We start from the raw sequence: 15662 nt of genomic DNA, 5'->3' as shown, positions 1-15662 counted from the left end.
AGGGCCTCTGTCCTGGGAAGCAATAACTCTGAAAAGGACTTGGGACTCATAGATGTGTGGATTATAAAACCAGAAAGAGCCATTGTGATCAACCAGTCTGACCTCCTGTATTACACAGGCCATAGGACTTCCCTGAATTAATTCCTGTTTGAACTAAAGTAGATCTTTTAGATACAGTGACTAATCAGCTGAAGATCAGCTCCTAGTGTGAAACTGTGCCCAAAAGGGCTAATGTGATCCTTGAACGAATAAACGGGAGTAGAGATGTCATTTTATCTCTGTATTTGGTACTGGTGCAACCACTGCTGAAACACTGTGTCCAATTCTGGTGTCCACAATTCAAAAAGGATGTTCATAAATTGGAGGGGGCTCAGAGAAGAGCCAGGAGAATGATTAAAGAATTAGAAAACATGCCTTATAGTGATAGACACAAGGAGTTTAAACAAGTATTTAGTTTATCAAAGAGAAGGTTAAGAGTTGACTATAAATACCTACGTGGAGAGCAACTATTTGATAATGGGATCTTTGATCCAGAAGATAAAAGGTATAACAAGACCTTATAGCTAGAAGTTGAAGCTAGACAAGGTTAGATTAGAAACAAGGTTCAAATTGTTAACAGTGAGAGTAATTAACCATTGGACCAATTTACCAAGGAGTTATGGTGGATTCTCCATCACTGGAAATTTTAAAATGAAGATTGGATGTTTTTCTAAAAGATATGTTCTAGTTAAAGCAGAGTTACTGGACTTGAAACAGGAATTAATTCAGGGAAGTCCTGTGGCCTGTATTATACAGAAGATTAGACTAGATGGTTACAGTGATCTCTTCTGGCATTATAATCTATGAATCTATAAAAACATACGATACCTTTGAAAATACAGGTAAAGTTATCTGTCTACTTAGATCTATGCACCAACCTTATCACCATAATACATAAGTGCTTATTTCTGGACAATAGGAGTGAGTTTTTCAGAATAGGACAGAAATTCTGATTGCTTCAGTGCATTCAAAGTGTTGTTAAAAATAAACAGTAACATAGGTGGTGCTTAATGGAGGCTAAGGGAGGCTAAGCATCCACAAACCTCACACCATGGGTGGGCGGGGCAGTGGTAGATTTGGGGCCCCTGGAAAAATCTTCCCCCTGCCACAGCGGCCCTGGGGCAATGGCAAGGGCACAGAGCTTTTCTGGTCTTGAGGCCGCAGCGGGGGGAGGGGGCAGTGAAGAAGTGAGCAGGCGGAGAGGCTGCAGGGGAAGGGCCATGGGTGAAATGGGGGTGGGGCCTTGGGAAAAATGCGGGCAGGGCTGTGGGAGAAGGGGTGGAACGGGGATGGGGCTGTGGGTGGAATGGGGGCGGGGCTATGGGGGAAGGGGTGGAATGGGGGAGGGGCTCCAGGGTCGGCGCTCTAGCCAGGACCGAGAGCTCTGCCTTGGTCCTGGCTGAGGCTGAGAGCTTGACCCTGGCCGAGGTCGAGCTCTCAGACTCCCCACCCCAGTGGTCCCATCTGAGCTCTCAAACACTCCTGCCCCCCAACCCCACCCGGGCCCATAGGGGGAGAGACCAAGATCTCGGCCCCACCCTACCTCAGCCGGGGCCATGGGGGGGGCTGTGAGCAGTGAGCGGGGGTGTGGCCTCAACCAAAAGAGGCAGGGCTTTGACCAAAAAAGGCAGGGCAGGGGGCTAGACTCCCCAAAGGGGAGCTTCACCCACTGCCCATGGACACTAATTACTTAAGGGTCATAAAACTTCTTTCATCCCAGAGCAATCTGCAGTAAGGGGCAGGGTTTAATTTGAAAAAAAAAAAATCCCTCCCCCGCTGCCCTGAGCATAATATGCAGCCTTGTGCTCTAACTTGTTTTATACTGATAAAAAGGCACTCCAAAAGAGAACTAAAAACGCTTCAGACAGTTGAATAGTCAAGAAATTATCAGCCTAAATATTCTATCGCATTACTACACTTTCCCAATAGCATGATCTAGGTAAAGGGCTATGGTTCAGTGATTATAGTATTACCTTGTACTTACATGGCGCTTTACTTGTTCAACACATGGGTGGTGGATGAACCACAGGCTCGGGGAGGCTAGCCCCTGGCCCAGCCCTCCTCTTCCACCTGAGTCCCACCTCTCCTACCCCCCTTCCCTTGTGAAAGCCCAGAGCTGCCAGCACCCCACAGTCCAAGGCTGCCAGAGCACCTCTAGCCCCAGAGCGCTTGGCAGGCAGCACGCGCCCCTCCCCAACAGCCCTGAACCACCAGGCGGGCTGGCAGCACGTGGCCCCTCCGCCCAGCCCTAGAGTGCTGGATGGTGTGGCCCTAGCTACCCCAAGTCCCAGTACCAGCCCCAGAAGGCTTCCTGGAAGAGGAGCAGCCTCCCTAGGCTGGAGCCAGCTAGCAGAGGGGTCCTTGGGGCGGAGCATGGGCAGGGCCATATCGGGGTGTTTGGGGAGGCCCTGCCTATGATACCCGCTACCCGTGGTTCAAAGCATTTCTAAAAATGTTAAGTAATCCTCACCACAACCCTGTGAGTTAATATTATCACCATTTTATACATGGGGAAACTGAGTTTGAGAAATGAAGTAACTGAAAATTAGGGCTGGGATAAGAATTTAGAATTTTCCTGCCTCCTGCCCCTCATGCTCATTCCTCCAGATCATGCTAAAATTATTGACGAATTGGGAGGAATTAATTGCCTGAGGAACAGCCAAGACCAAGTCACCAACCCTCACAAGTGCTTTGTCCCATGGACTTTACTGCTATTAGATGAATATGAAAGACAGCATTACTGAGGTATCTACATGACCTATCACTCCTAGTCTGAAAGAAAACAAGTAAAAATGAGGTTTTTCTAGCTCAAAAGAACTTGAAGGATCTGAGGTAAAGAAAAACAGTGCTTTATTTTGTATAGTAGTTTCTGAAAAATATATACAGTAGTGTCTGCTGAGTTCCCTATTTTATTTCTATATCTAATCTATATCTATGGAAGGAGGTAAAGGAAATTGTTGCCATGACTAATGTAATATCTAGTTTACCTTTTCTTACTAAATATCCTTTGTCCAGTGACAGCATGTTGGAATTTATGATGAATAATACAGAACTATTCCATTGTATAAAAGGCTGTATTTTGTTGTCAAGGAGACTAGCTTTAACCTCAGCAGAGGCATTCAAAGCAAAGGACATAATATCAGAAAAAGCTACATATTTTTGATGTTCAAAATATCCCTCCTTGAATCCTCTAGGAAAATTGTATTTCCACCCCTGCTCACTTGTATTCAATCAGTCATGTTAGGATTTTAGTAATTTTCAATAAATTTGCACCAGGCCTACATTGTAACTACAGTCAAAAGGGAAATTCTATCAGGTGGGTCCTTTGCTGGTGTAGATAATTAAACATTCATTAGAACAGAGGGACTGGAGCCTGGGTCTCTTACTTCACAGGTGAGCATTATAATGCTGCCTGCAGAGACTTAAGAGCGTGAGTACCAACCTCAGGGCAGATTGTCAGAAAATAAAGCACAAACCCCAAATTGGTTGTAAGTTCTATATTTAGATTTCACCAACCAATTATCAAGTGTAAACTCCTCAGGCACTATGGTCTCACAGACATCCCCTTGGGTACGTGGATCTATCTTGCCACGCAGGTGAGCATACCTTTGTAATAGATTGTCCCTTACAGCAAGACACAGCAATATTAAGGTTATTCCCACTCCAAAAGGACCAGTCACTTACCCCAGGTCAATTGCACCTCAGATCTCACACCAAGGATAATGCTTCTAGCCAATCCTATAATAAACTATATAAAGATTTATTAAACAGGAAAAGGAAATTATAGAGTTATTACAAGGTTAAATCAGGTAAGCATATACACAAATGAGTTATAATCTTAAATTTCAAAAGGTTAATAGAAACTTCTACACTAAAAAAAGCTCTGTATGTCCTTTGGGGCTGACCCAGGCTAAGCAGCTGGGGATCTCTTGCTGATGCCTAGAAACCTTGCCATCTAGAGTCCAAGCAGCATAGAGGTAATATGTTCCTTTTGTATGGGTTTTTTTTCCTCCTCCTGCCACTTGCTCTGAGCTGTAAACTCATCTGATGAGAGTAATTCACTTGCATGACTCATCTGCCCGAGATGATGGGAGCAGATCAATGGCTTTTGTCTTCATCAGCATCTCACAATCGTCTGACTGGTGTCGATGTACTTTTCCTGTTGGGTAGGATGTAACACCTTCTGTTGTAGATCAGCACTTCCCATGAATTAGTGTATCTCTCCATATAATTATGTGTGTGTCTCTGTGGTCATAAAGCACATTGTTGGGGCTCGGAATAAATAATGCCAGCACTACTGAAGTCTGCAAAAAGCTGGCGCAGCCTTTGCTTGTACTGCAGTCCAGCACCCCCTTTTTTCGGTATTAACTAATTGGAATGTTTTAGACGGGATAGTCCAGGAACATGGTATGCTTGGCTCATGTGTATTGAATATTTTGTATCAGCTGCCGTCTTGTGTCACGTCAGGGAGGATAGAAGTGTATCACTGCCTGCTTTTTTGGCCTCTGATTCAACTAGATTGTGGTACAACATGGCTAAATGTGGCACAGCACAGTATAAATGTCATGCTGACTCCAAAAAGCAACAGTGCAAAATGCTTTTCACTTAATGATGCCCGCATCAACCATTCGGGCTGTGTTACAAATGTGTGACAACAGCGCTGCCCTCCAAAGGTTTCTTGGGTCATTTTAATGTCCTATAAACTTAGTTTGTGTAACCACACTGCCAGAATCAGGCTGGACTGCTTCCTCACTGTTGTCTAAGCAATTGCCATTCCATCCCATTAGTTGGGGATGGGTCCTGCTTTGAGCAGGGGGTTGGACTAGATGACCTCCTGAGGTCCCTTCCAACCGTGATATTCTATGATTCTAGGATTCTATGTCCAGGCTGATAGAATCATTCCTACATGGTGTTCTACCAGTGGTATATGACAGCTGTGCTCATCTTGCTCATTCCAAAAATCTGAAATTCCTAAATAAAGATGTCTGACCTTTTCATGTTGAAAGGAACTTTGAATGTTTTTGAAATGTGGAAAACACATACCATTTTCATTTAAACATGAAATATATTGGAATCAGATTTTCCATTTCAGATAACAATACTTATATTCCTCTCTCACTTTCAATCCATTCATTGGTTTTTAAAGACCCAAAATCTTCTGGCAAGTGTCAAAATCCTCATACCCTGAGTGCTGCATTTACTACTTTGCATTTAGATCTCTGAGTTAGGTGAAAGATGTCTAAAAGCTAGACAGCTTCCTTATGACTAAAGAGTGTTGAGTGAATCCCATTGAATGCAACTGACAGCTTTCCACATCTGAAGAGGCTCAAGACTCATGTTATTCTAGCTAAAGCTGTCAGTAACTTAAGCTCAACATTTCCTTCTAGACCTTGCTTTTTCTGATGTTATATTATGTCTTAGGGAAAGATTACTCCTGGCCCTGCATGGGCACCCAAGAAGAGCTGGGCACAATGGCAGCTATACCACTCCCTTGGGCTTAATGGTTGTGCAGTGTGGGGAAATGGTGAGACCATGACCTGGTACCCCTTACCCTGGCTAAGAGCCCGCATTGGAAGGGGGGTGAATGGAAGTTTCCTGACAGGGTCCAGATCCTACCTCTTAGTCTGAACCCAGAGGGTGACAATGGGAAACCGTTCCTTCACCTCCAATGCACTCCCCTCTGGAGTCACATGAAGCTCACGGCCTTCCCCTGTCTTATTCAACAGCTCTATAAAGCCTTTAGCAGAACTGCTGAGACAAATGGGCTGAAGTACTGGCAGTCCACATGTGACTGTAGCTCTGCCTAGCTGGATATGACATTGCCGAATAATTCCCTTCGGAATGGCTTTGTCAAAGTAACATTAAGTACAGTGTTGAAAAATGTACTAGATGACCCATTCTTCTTTTCATAGTGCCCAACACGTGCTAGGCATTTTGCAGGAAGACACAAAGACTGCCATCCGAGTTCAGACATAACATAATAACAAAATGGGTTAGGACAAGCAATGTACAAGAGAAAAGGTGCCAAAAGGGAAGGAAGAGAGAAGAGCAAGGTGGTTGTTAGGAGCCAGAAGAATGGTAAAGGAAACATGGTGAGGCCTGGGTGATGGTGAGGAAGAAGCTGAAGTGAGTGAGAATTCTGTATGTGGAGAACATATAGGACAGGGCCCATAGTGGCCCACTATTTCTGTCTGCCACCTCAGTGTATCCCAAAGGAGAATAGTTTAACAGCCCAAGTATCAGGTTAGGAAAAGGGAGACTCCTGAACACCCACGTTTGAATTGCAGTAGGGTCAAACTCAGCCCTTTGCCCTTCCAAGGGATGTAAACAGAGTCCCATGCAGTTTACTTTGTACTGCAGGTCTTTACATGACATCCTGTCAACTCTCAGTGCACACTGACATTTCCACAGCACTTTTTGCAAGAGCAAGAGTTTGCACCAGTATCCTTAGCCAAATGTCTTCTTTTCCCCAGTGTTGTTAGTGTGAGGTGTGTGCCAGTTGGTTGTCACCTTCCACCCCAAAGAGGGCTACATTTCAGTGGTGATTTAGGTGTATAACTTGTGACGCAGTTTAGAATCCCATGGCTTGAAGTTGCTGCATGAATGTTACAGTAGCATCAGAAGAATGTTTCTGTATCATTTTAACTAATTCGATCATTTCTAGTTATAACTACTATGCACTTAATATGATGCTCCTCCCTTTGATAAAAGCAGGCTCTGAAATGCACCTTACACTCAAGATGGAACTTACAGCATGAATAGCCTAATAAATATACTGTAGATATATGAAAATTGAATTGGCATCTGTTTTTAAACCCAAAACTCCTAGGATAAAAACAAGGGGACACTTTTCAGTGAGCTTTATTACAGCACAATGTATGATCAAAATTTTTTCCACTTATATAGTGCCTTCTACCTGAGGATTTCAAAGCACTCATGAATATTAATTAAAGTAACTCAAGCCAATCTTGTGATGCAGGCAGATGTTATCCCCACTCTTCGAGCTGGTCAAATGATTTTTTACAATAATTATATGACAAACATAACCCTTTTTTTCAGTTCTCAGATTGTTCATGACCCTATCCTGATTTCTGTGACTGATGTATGACTTGTTCACATAGATACAATGAATAGTTAGGATAAATAATTCTCAGCCTGTGGGCTGTCTGCAAACTGCTCACCCAAGATTTACTTTGAGTATTCACGATTTGTTTGTTGTGTAGGAAGAGTCAACAAAGTCATGTGGTGTTTTCTGTATCCCTGTCTGGATAACTGAAATTTTATAAACATGAAAACAACAAGTAACAAATAGTGAATAACACATATAAAATACCTTTGTTTGTACACAAACATCTTTGTTTGCCTGAGAGTACAGCCGTTTCCTATGCACTAGTACAGACTAAAACCTGTTGGAAGGAATAGTGAATAAAAAGAAGTACGAGCTTGGGTGAACTGAAAACAGCTCACGACTTGACTGCCTGTTCACAAACACTCTTTTCTGTACTGTTCAAACAGCTCTTCCCATTACACAAGTGGAAAAACTAGGCCCAGCAGTCAAGCGACTTACCCAAAGTCAGACACTGCAAGATAACAGCAAGACCAGGCTTTTCCCCCTTTAGTTAATCTAAAATATCAAAGGGCTTGCAGCGTGAAAGCATTTTGCTGCAGACACTGGGGCAAGTTTGTGTTCGTGCCCTGGTATGCCTTTCACTTTACTACCACGGAAGCTGCAGATGCTACTACTTTCTTTTGTAATTTACCGCTTGGTGACATTAAACAGAATCTGAGAGATGGCTCTCACCGTAACAGCCATAGTACATTTAATCCATTTGGGACAGGACATTTTTGGTAACAACTGTATAGGATAATCCATCAGCGAATAATCATTTAGAGAGGGACTCTGATCTTTCAGCAGAAATACAGATGTATTCAATTTACATCATTCCCAGCTAAGAAGGTGATATTATCGTTTCAAGTAACACTTTGACTAAAATACCTTACTTGGACTCAGTTGCCTCCTTTGTTTCTGTGCGTGGAGTGCACAGATAGCATGGTGACGAGAGTGGTATAAGAACCTATACAGAAGAGAAGAGAACCAAAGTTGGCCTGAGAGGTGCTGAGGGGAGGGGGACTCTCTATTTCCAAAGCATTGTCTCCTCCGGGCCCCAATCCTTGGAGATACTTAGGTGTGCCTTAGAGATTATGCCTCCTGGATCAGATGTGTCTAGGTTATGACCACTGTCAATCCCATGGGGTTTATGGGCCAGATTTTTAATGGTACTTCGTGTCTAAACATGCATGTAGGCTTTGAAAACCCCACTAGGCACCTAACTCCCTTTGTAAACATTTTGTCAGAATATTTTCGACCAGCTCTAGCACCGATCTACATCTTTAGGTGACTGCTATAGACCACCGGACCAGGGGGATGAGGTGGACGAGGCTGTCTTCCGGCAACTCACAGAAGTTACTAGATCACAGGCCCTGGTTCTCATGGGAGACTTCAATCACCCTGATATCTGCTGGGAGAGCAATACAGCGGTGCACAGACAATCCAGGAAGTTTTTGGAAAGTGTAGGGGACAATTTCCTGGTGCAAGTGCTGGAGGAACCAACTAGGGGCAGAGCTCTTCTTGACCAGCTGCTCACAAACCGGGAAGAATTAGTAGGGGAAGCAAAAGTGGATGGGAACCTGGGAGGCAGTGACCATGAGATGGTCGAGTTCAGGATCCTGACACAGGGAAGAAAGGAGAGCAGCAGAATACGGACCCTGGACTTCAGAAAAGCAGACTTTGTCTCCCTCAGGTAACTGATGGGCAGGATCCCCTGGGAGAATAACATGAGTGGGAAAGGAGTCCAGGAGAGCTGGCTGTATTTTAAAGAATCCTTATTGAGGTTACAGGGACAAACCATCCCGATGTGTAGAAAGAATAGTAAATATGGCAGGTGACCAGCTTGGCTTAACAGTGAAATCCTTGCTGATCTTAAACACAAAAAAGAAGCTTAAAAGAAGTGGAACATTGGACAAATGATTAGGGAACAGTATAAAAATATTGCTTGGGCATGCAGGAGTGAAATCACGAAGGCCAAATCACACCTGGAGTTGCAGCTAGCAAGAGATGTTAGGAGTAACCTGAAGGGTTTCTTCAGGTATGTTAGCAACAAGAAGTAAGTCAAGGACAGTGTGGGCCCCTTACTGAATGAGGGAGGCAACCTAGTGACAGAGGATGTGGAAAAAGCTAATGTACTCAATGCTTTTTTTGCCTCTGTCTTCACGAACGAGGTCAGCTCCCAAACTACTGCACTGGGCAGCACAGCATGGGGAGGAGGTGACCAGCCCTTTGTGGAGAAAGAAGTGGTTTGGGACTATTTAGAAAAGCTGGACGAGCACAAGTCCATGGGGCTGGATGCGCTGCATCCGAGAGTGCTAAAGGAGTTGGTGGATGTGATTGCAGAGCCATTGGCCATTATCTTTGAAAACTCATGGTGATCGGGGGAAGTCCCGGACGACTGGAAAAAGGCTAATGTAGTGCCCATCTTTAAAAAAGGGAAGAAGGAGGATCCTGGGAACTACAGGCCAGTCAGCCTCACCTCAGTCCCTGGAAAAATCATGGAGCAGGTCCTCAAGGAATCAATTCTGAAGCACGTAGAGGAGAGGAAAGTGATCAGGAAAACTCAGCATGGATTCACCAAGGGCAAGTCATGCCTGACTAATCTAATTGCCTTCTATGATGAGATAACTGGCTCTGTGGATGAGGGGAAAGCGGTGGATGTGTTGTTCCTTGACTTTAGCAAAGCTTTTGACACGGTCTCCCACAGTATTCTTGCTAGCAAGTTAAAGAAGTATGGGCTGGATGAATGGACTATAAGGTGGATAGAAAGTTGGCTAGATTGTCAGGCTCAATGGGTAGTGATCAATGGCTCCATGTCTAGTTGGTAGCCGGTATCAAGTGGAGTGCCCCAAGGGTCAGTCCTGGGGCCGGTTTTGTTCAATATCTTCATAAATGATCTGGAGGATGGTGTGGATTGCACCCTCAGCAAGTTTGCAGATGACACTAAACTGGGTGGAGTGGTAGATATGCTGGAGAGTAGGGATAGGATACAGAGGGCCCTAGACAAATTAGAGGATTGGGCCAAAAGAAATCTGATGAGGGTCAACAAGGACAAGTGCAGAGTCCTGCACTTAGGACGGAAGAATCCCATGCACCGCTACAGACTAGGGACCGAATGGCTAGGCAGCAGTTCTGCAGAAAAGGACCTAGGGGTTACAGTGGACGAGAAGCTGGATATGAGTCAACAGTGTGCCCCTGTTGCCAAGGCCAATGGCATTTTGGGATGTATAGGTAAGGGCATTGCCAGCAGATCGAGGGACGTGATCGTTCTCCTGTATTCGACATTGGTGAGGCCTCATCTGGACTAGTACTGTGTCCAGTTTTGGGCCCCACACTACCAGAAGGATGTGGAAAAATTGGAAAGAGTCCAGCGGAGGGCAACAAAAATGATTAGGGGACTGGAACACATGACTTATGAGGAGAGGCTGAGGGAACTGGGATTGTTTAGTCTGCGGAAGAGAAGAATGAAGGGGGATTTGATCGCTGCTTTCAACTACCTGAAAGGGGGTTCCAAAGAGGATGGATCTAGACTGTTCTCAGTGGTAGCTGATGATAGAACGAGGAGTAATGGTCTCAAGTTGCAGGGGGGGAGGTTTAGGTTGGATATTAGGAAAAACTTTTTCACTAGGAGGGTGGTGAAACACTGGAATGCGTTACCTAGGGAGGTGGTGGAATCTCCTTCCTTAAATATTTTTAAGGTCAGGCTTGACAAAGCCCTGGCTGGGATGATTTAGTTGGGGATTGGTCCTGCTTTGAGCAGGGGGTTGGACTAGATGACCTCCTGAGGTCCCTTCCAACCCTGATATTCTATGATTCTATGACTGAATAGCTTTAAAAATTTGTCCGTTGGTGCCTGCTCAAGTGGGCCCAGTCTTTAAAGTAGATTGAAACAGGAGGAGGAGCTTTGACTGCATTAGCCACAAAGGGGGAGCTCTCTCTCTCTCTCTCTCTTTCTGTTTTTAGCGGGGGAGGGGAAGCTGCACTCCTTCCAGCCCCTTTGCTCTAGCCCCTGATTAGCCCCCATCAGTATTTTCTCAGTGTCCCCTTCCATTGCATTAAACTCCCTGAGAGATAGTGGCCAAAAAGGAGGCCATGGTAACATGGATGCTGCAGGAGCTGTGCTGTCATGAGTGCCAGCAAAGCAGGGAAGTATTGTAGTGCCCTGAACTATAGGTGTCACAAGAGCTGGGAGCATCTCATCAGGACAGCTGTGAATTTAGGTTGCTGATCTTGCAAAAAGAGAGAGTTGGAAATTCACAGTATTTCATGTTCCTTATGCAAGTTTGTCCTATGTACAGCGCCTAGCGCAGTGCGACACAAACTTGGCTGGGGCCTCTAGGTGCTACTGTAACACAGGTAATAATTATTCATAATTAATGGGGAAAATATCACCCTATGTCTGCAAGCTAAAGTTTCATAAAGAATTTAAAATGCTCAGGTGTGTCTCTAGCTAGAAGCTACTTACCATATGTTTATTTTGTGCGAGTCCGAAAGCCCTGTATGCAACCAGAGATGCCCCTTGGAAATATTTGTTTGTCAGAGAGCAGATGTTTGTCAGAGAGCAGATGTTTGACAAGATTAGGCTGCTCTGAGTACGTGCAGAGAGCTACTGAAAATCTAGATTTATGTAAAATAGTCTTTCACAGTACAAATTTTCACTATTTTCAGAGAGCACTGTTATCGTCTGTATTCATATACACTGAATTAATCCCCTTGCTGCGGTTTTGACAGCTAATCTGAACACTGCATCCATTTCTGAGATAGTTGTACATGTTTTTTTTTTTTTTAAATTAACAATTATTTAATTAATTCATTTGTTCTCCCTTCTTTCTCTACACTAAGGCCTTTGAATTAAAGAATGTATTGAATGAGAACATAAGGTCAACTGACAATTCTACGGCACACAATTACAGGTCCTTTAATTCCCTCTGGAGTCAGAAGAGGTTCTGGTTGACCTGTTGATCTTTCAGATTATACTAGCTGGCTAGAGACTACATCAGTGGCAGGGTTTTGCTAATATTCTTTCCTCATGAAAGTTTATCTGATGTAGGCAGTATTTTTAATACAGATTTTCACAAATGGTTGAAGTCTGGTTGTGCTCCTAACATGACATGGATTACTACTGAGCATGAAAAAATGCCATTAGTAAAACTGAGTTCAGAGAAGGATGATATAGTTTCATATAATCAGGCAGAGATGAGTAAAAAAATAATATCAGTACAATTTTACAGATATACAGTATCAAATGTTTATACTAACATTTGAATATCATTAAAGTTATGAGATACAATTATGGCAAGGAAAGGCAGAAATGTAACATGCTTACAATACCCTGGTGTAATGAATTGCATAAGCATAACTTTCAGGGAACATTGTCAAGATAAAAGGCAGATTTTTTTTTAATCTCTCCCCACACAGCACATAACATCTTAGGGTCTGTCTACACTAGAAACGCTATAGCAGCACTGCTGCAGCTGCGACTCTGTGGCATAGACACTGACTACAGCCACAGAAGGAGTTCTTCTGTCCTTGTAGAAAATCCACCTCTCTGAGAGGCAGTACCTAGGTTGACAGAAAAATTCTCTCCTCAACCTTGCAGTGTCAATACTGGGACTAAGGCAGGTTTAATTACATTGCACTGGGTGTGAAAATTTTCACAGCCCTCAGGAATGTAGTTAAAGCTATCGAACTTGTAGTGTAGACCAGTCCTTAGATTATTAAAGCAGACAGAATTTTAGAATCTGGGCCCAGTTGGATCCATATGGGTGGCACCCTGTCTCTCGGCAGCCAATTATGGCACCAGGATCTCATTTTAGTGAGGACCCCAGCTGTCTGGAATCTGAGAAGCTTCCCCTTGTTACATTGCTCTATATAGCTACAGCACTACTTGGTTGTCAGTATTTTGGTTACCATCAGAGCTCTTCCTGACAGCAGTCCTCACTTTCTCTCTCTCTTAGACCCAGTCATCCGCCATCTCACAGTAAAAACAAGAGCTCCTACAGGAAAGGCGCTATGGTAATAAAAATAATAATAATAGAAGGTGGTGGCAGTAGAATTGGAGTGGCGCATAGGCACTGCAGTGACTGTGCAATGGGCTTTATTTCTTCTAGCTTAATCACTGGATTAACGTTTTGTTTTTAAGTGAGTTTAAGGCTTGTGAAAGGTGCTAGTTTGACAGCTCTGGAGACCGGAATCCTCTCTTTTTCCAAACAGCGGTGCTAGGTGGTCAGCAGTACAAGCTTCTGTTCCACACACCTGCATGAGTGTACTTCAGGCCTGACCTTGAGAAACCACCTTTAAACATGAGAGGGTTTCCAGTCCAGTGATTTGTTGGCCTCAACAATCTATATCTCCAAAGTGTCATGTAAGGTACCGTTAGAAAACAAATAACACTCTGATCATTAATATTGTTGCATGTTGTATGTACAGTAAATGCCCAACGGAGTGTAAAAATGTGAAGGAAATATGCACTAAAATGTCTTTGAACCAGACAAGTCTGGGGAATGGGAAAACAGGCTTTTCCAGACAAAGGAAAGACTGACGCCTCCATCCAGGTACAATTACAATCAATTGGCAATCACAATAAAGTGGCCATTCATTGGCATATCAGAGGCTGTAGGGATAGAACAATTTGCATTGTCGAAAGCACCAGAGGGGAGAAACTAGCATAGAACCTTCTCCATCAGACTCCCTGGCACCTTTCCCCACAACAGGAGCACTGAACTTAGAGAAGGATACATTTAAAGTTCACTGGACTATAAAAGAGAGGGACAAAGAACCCGAAGTTATCTTTCACCCAAGAAGACAAAGGAACAGAGCACATTGTACTTTGTGGGAAATCCTGACCACAAGGGTGGACAGCCATCTTGCTGGAAGGAGGAGTGGTAAGAATTGTAACAAAAGGACAGCACTGGTTCAAGGAAAGTCGTAGTCACTAGAAAGCATTCTTCATCTTTCTTTGTAATCGTTTCTGACTTTATCTCTTATAATTGAACTCACTGAAAACCTCTCCCTTTTTGATTAAATGAACTTGAAATCAACCCAGTGCTGTGTTTGATCATGAGTGATTATTAACTCCAGTTAAAGCTGTGCTTTTGTTTCTTTCAAGGAGCAGTGGACCGTATTACTCCTCTGAATGTTCCAGGAAAGCATTGGACATCTCACGGCAGACACTTTGGGGAAATTCGGGAGTGGGGCTGTGTTGGGGTCACTTGGCAGTAACCAAGGCTGTTGGAGAGCAGAGTGTGACTATGGTGTGACAAGCAGGCTGGTAGAGTTGCTGAACCAGGGCTGTTCAATACACAGACACTCTGTGCATGTTTGTATGCTGTCTCAGAGTCTCCACATGGAGCTGCAGCAACAGAGCATTTCAAGGCACTCAAGGTTTCAGGACAAACAGTGACACAAACTCTCACTGGTCTGGTTTGAATCCCAAAACGTGTTGTTACTAACTACCCACTAGGAACTGGACTGAGGTCACCAACCAACAGACCTCCAAGGAATGGCAACTTTAGTTATTAAATGTTGTGTGTGAATCAAATAGTAAACTTTCCTCGTTAGTAAGCAGTAGTGCTGTTTGGTCATCTGAGACTCCCAGGTTTCAGTGAGGTAAAAGTAGAAGGGTTATCAGGAACCTTTCTTGAACTGTTGCTTGGTAGGAAGGTTGGGGTTCCACAGGCCTGAAGACATTTTATGTGTTGAGGAGAAAGCAGTGGGCTTCTTTGTCAGATACCTTAAGACTGAAAACATGGGAAGAGGCCCAGAGGTCTGTCTTCTGCAACTAAGAGGACCAGGGCCTCCTCATCCCTGCTCTCCCGGAGAAGGCTCAAAGTGGTAGGGGCAGGGAGTTCATGACATGTGGGAAGATACTGAGAAGGTCCCAGGGAAGTCCCTGATGGATATTTGGGTTTGACATTTGGATGAAGGAATCCAAATATAATCAGAATATTTAGATCTTGGAATCTGATTATCAGTTTATTTGCCCTTCTCTAATCACTACCAGTCTGAGTTGGAATGGACTGCTTACCCATGAGTTGAAAAGTATTACCAGTCCGTTGGACCATCCAGTCTCCCAAAATCATTTTCTTAATCAAGAAATTGATCTGAACTTAAAAGAATTTGAGAAAATTTGTAGTAATCATTAAGTAACTTCATAGCAAGAAATATTAGCAAATTATGGGCTACATCCTGAGGCCTCTAGCAGTTCGTACTCCATTTTTATTCAGTACTTACTTTGGTAAGCTACCTAAATGTATACTTCTTCCTATGCTGTACTTGCACAAGTAGGTGCTGGTGAAATAATTCATAGTCTACTAGAGATTAATTATTAATGTCACAAATGATTTTTCCAGCAGATGGATTTTTGTAAGTCTTTTTCACGACACGGTATGTGTTCAATTAAGTCAGATGCTTCCAGTATTCTGAGAATCTCTTTAAATAATGGATATGATGTTGACATGGCTATAAAGCTTCAATCAATTACTAGTAATGCACTATTTAGAAAATGATAATGGAA

Source organism: Lepidochelys olivacea, assembly GCF_965140295.1.
Source record: "Lepidochelys olivacea isolate rLepOli2 genome assembly, chromosome: 3".
NCBI classification, from domain to species: Eukaryota; Metazoa; Chordata; order Testudines; family Cheloniidae; genus Lepidochelys; species Lepidochelys olivacea.
The sequence above is the reverse complement of the archived record's forward strand: the minus strand, read 5'-3'. Positions refer to the sequence as shown.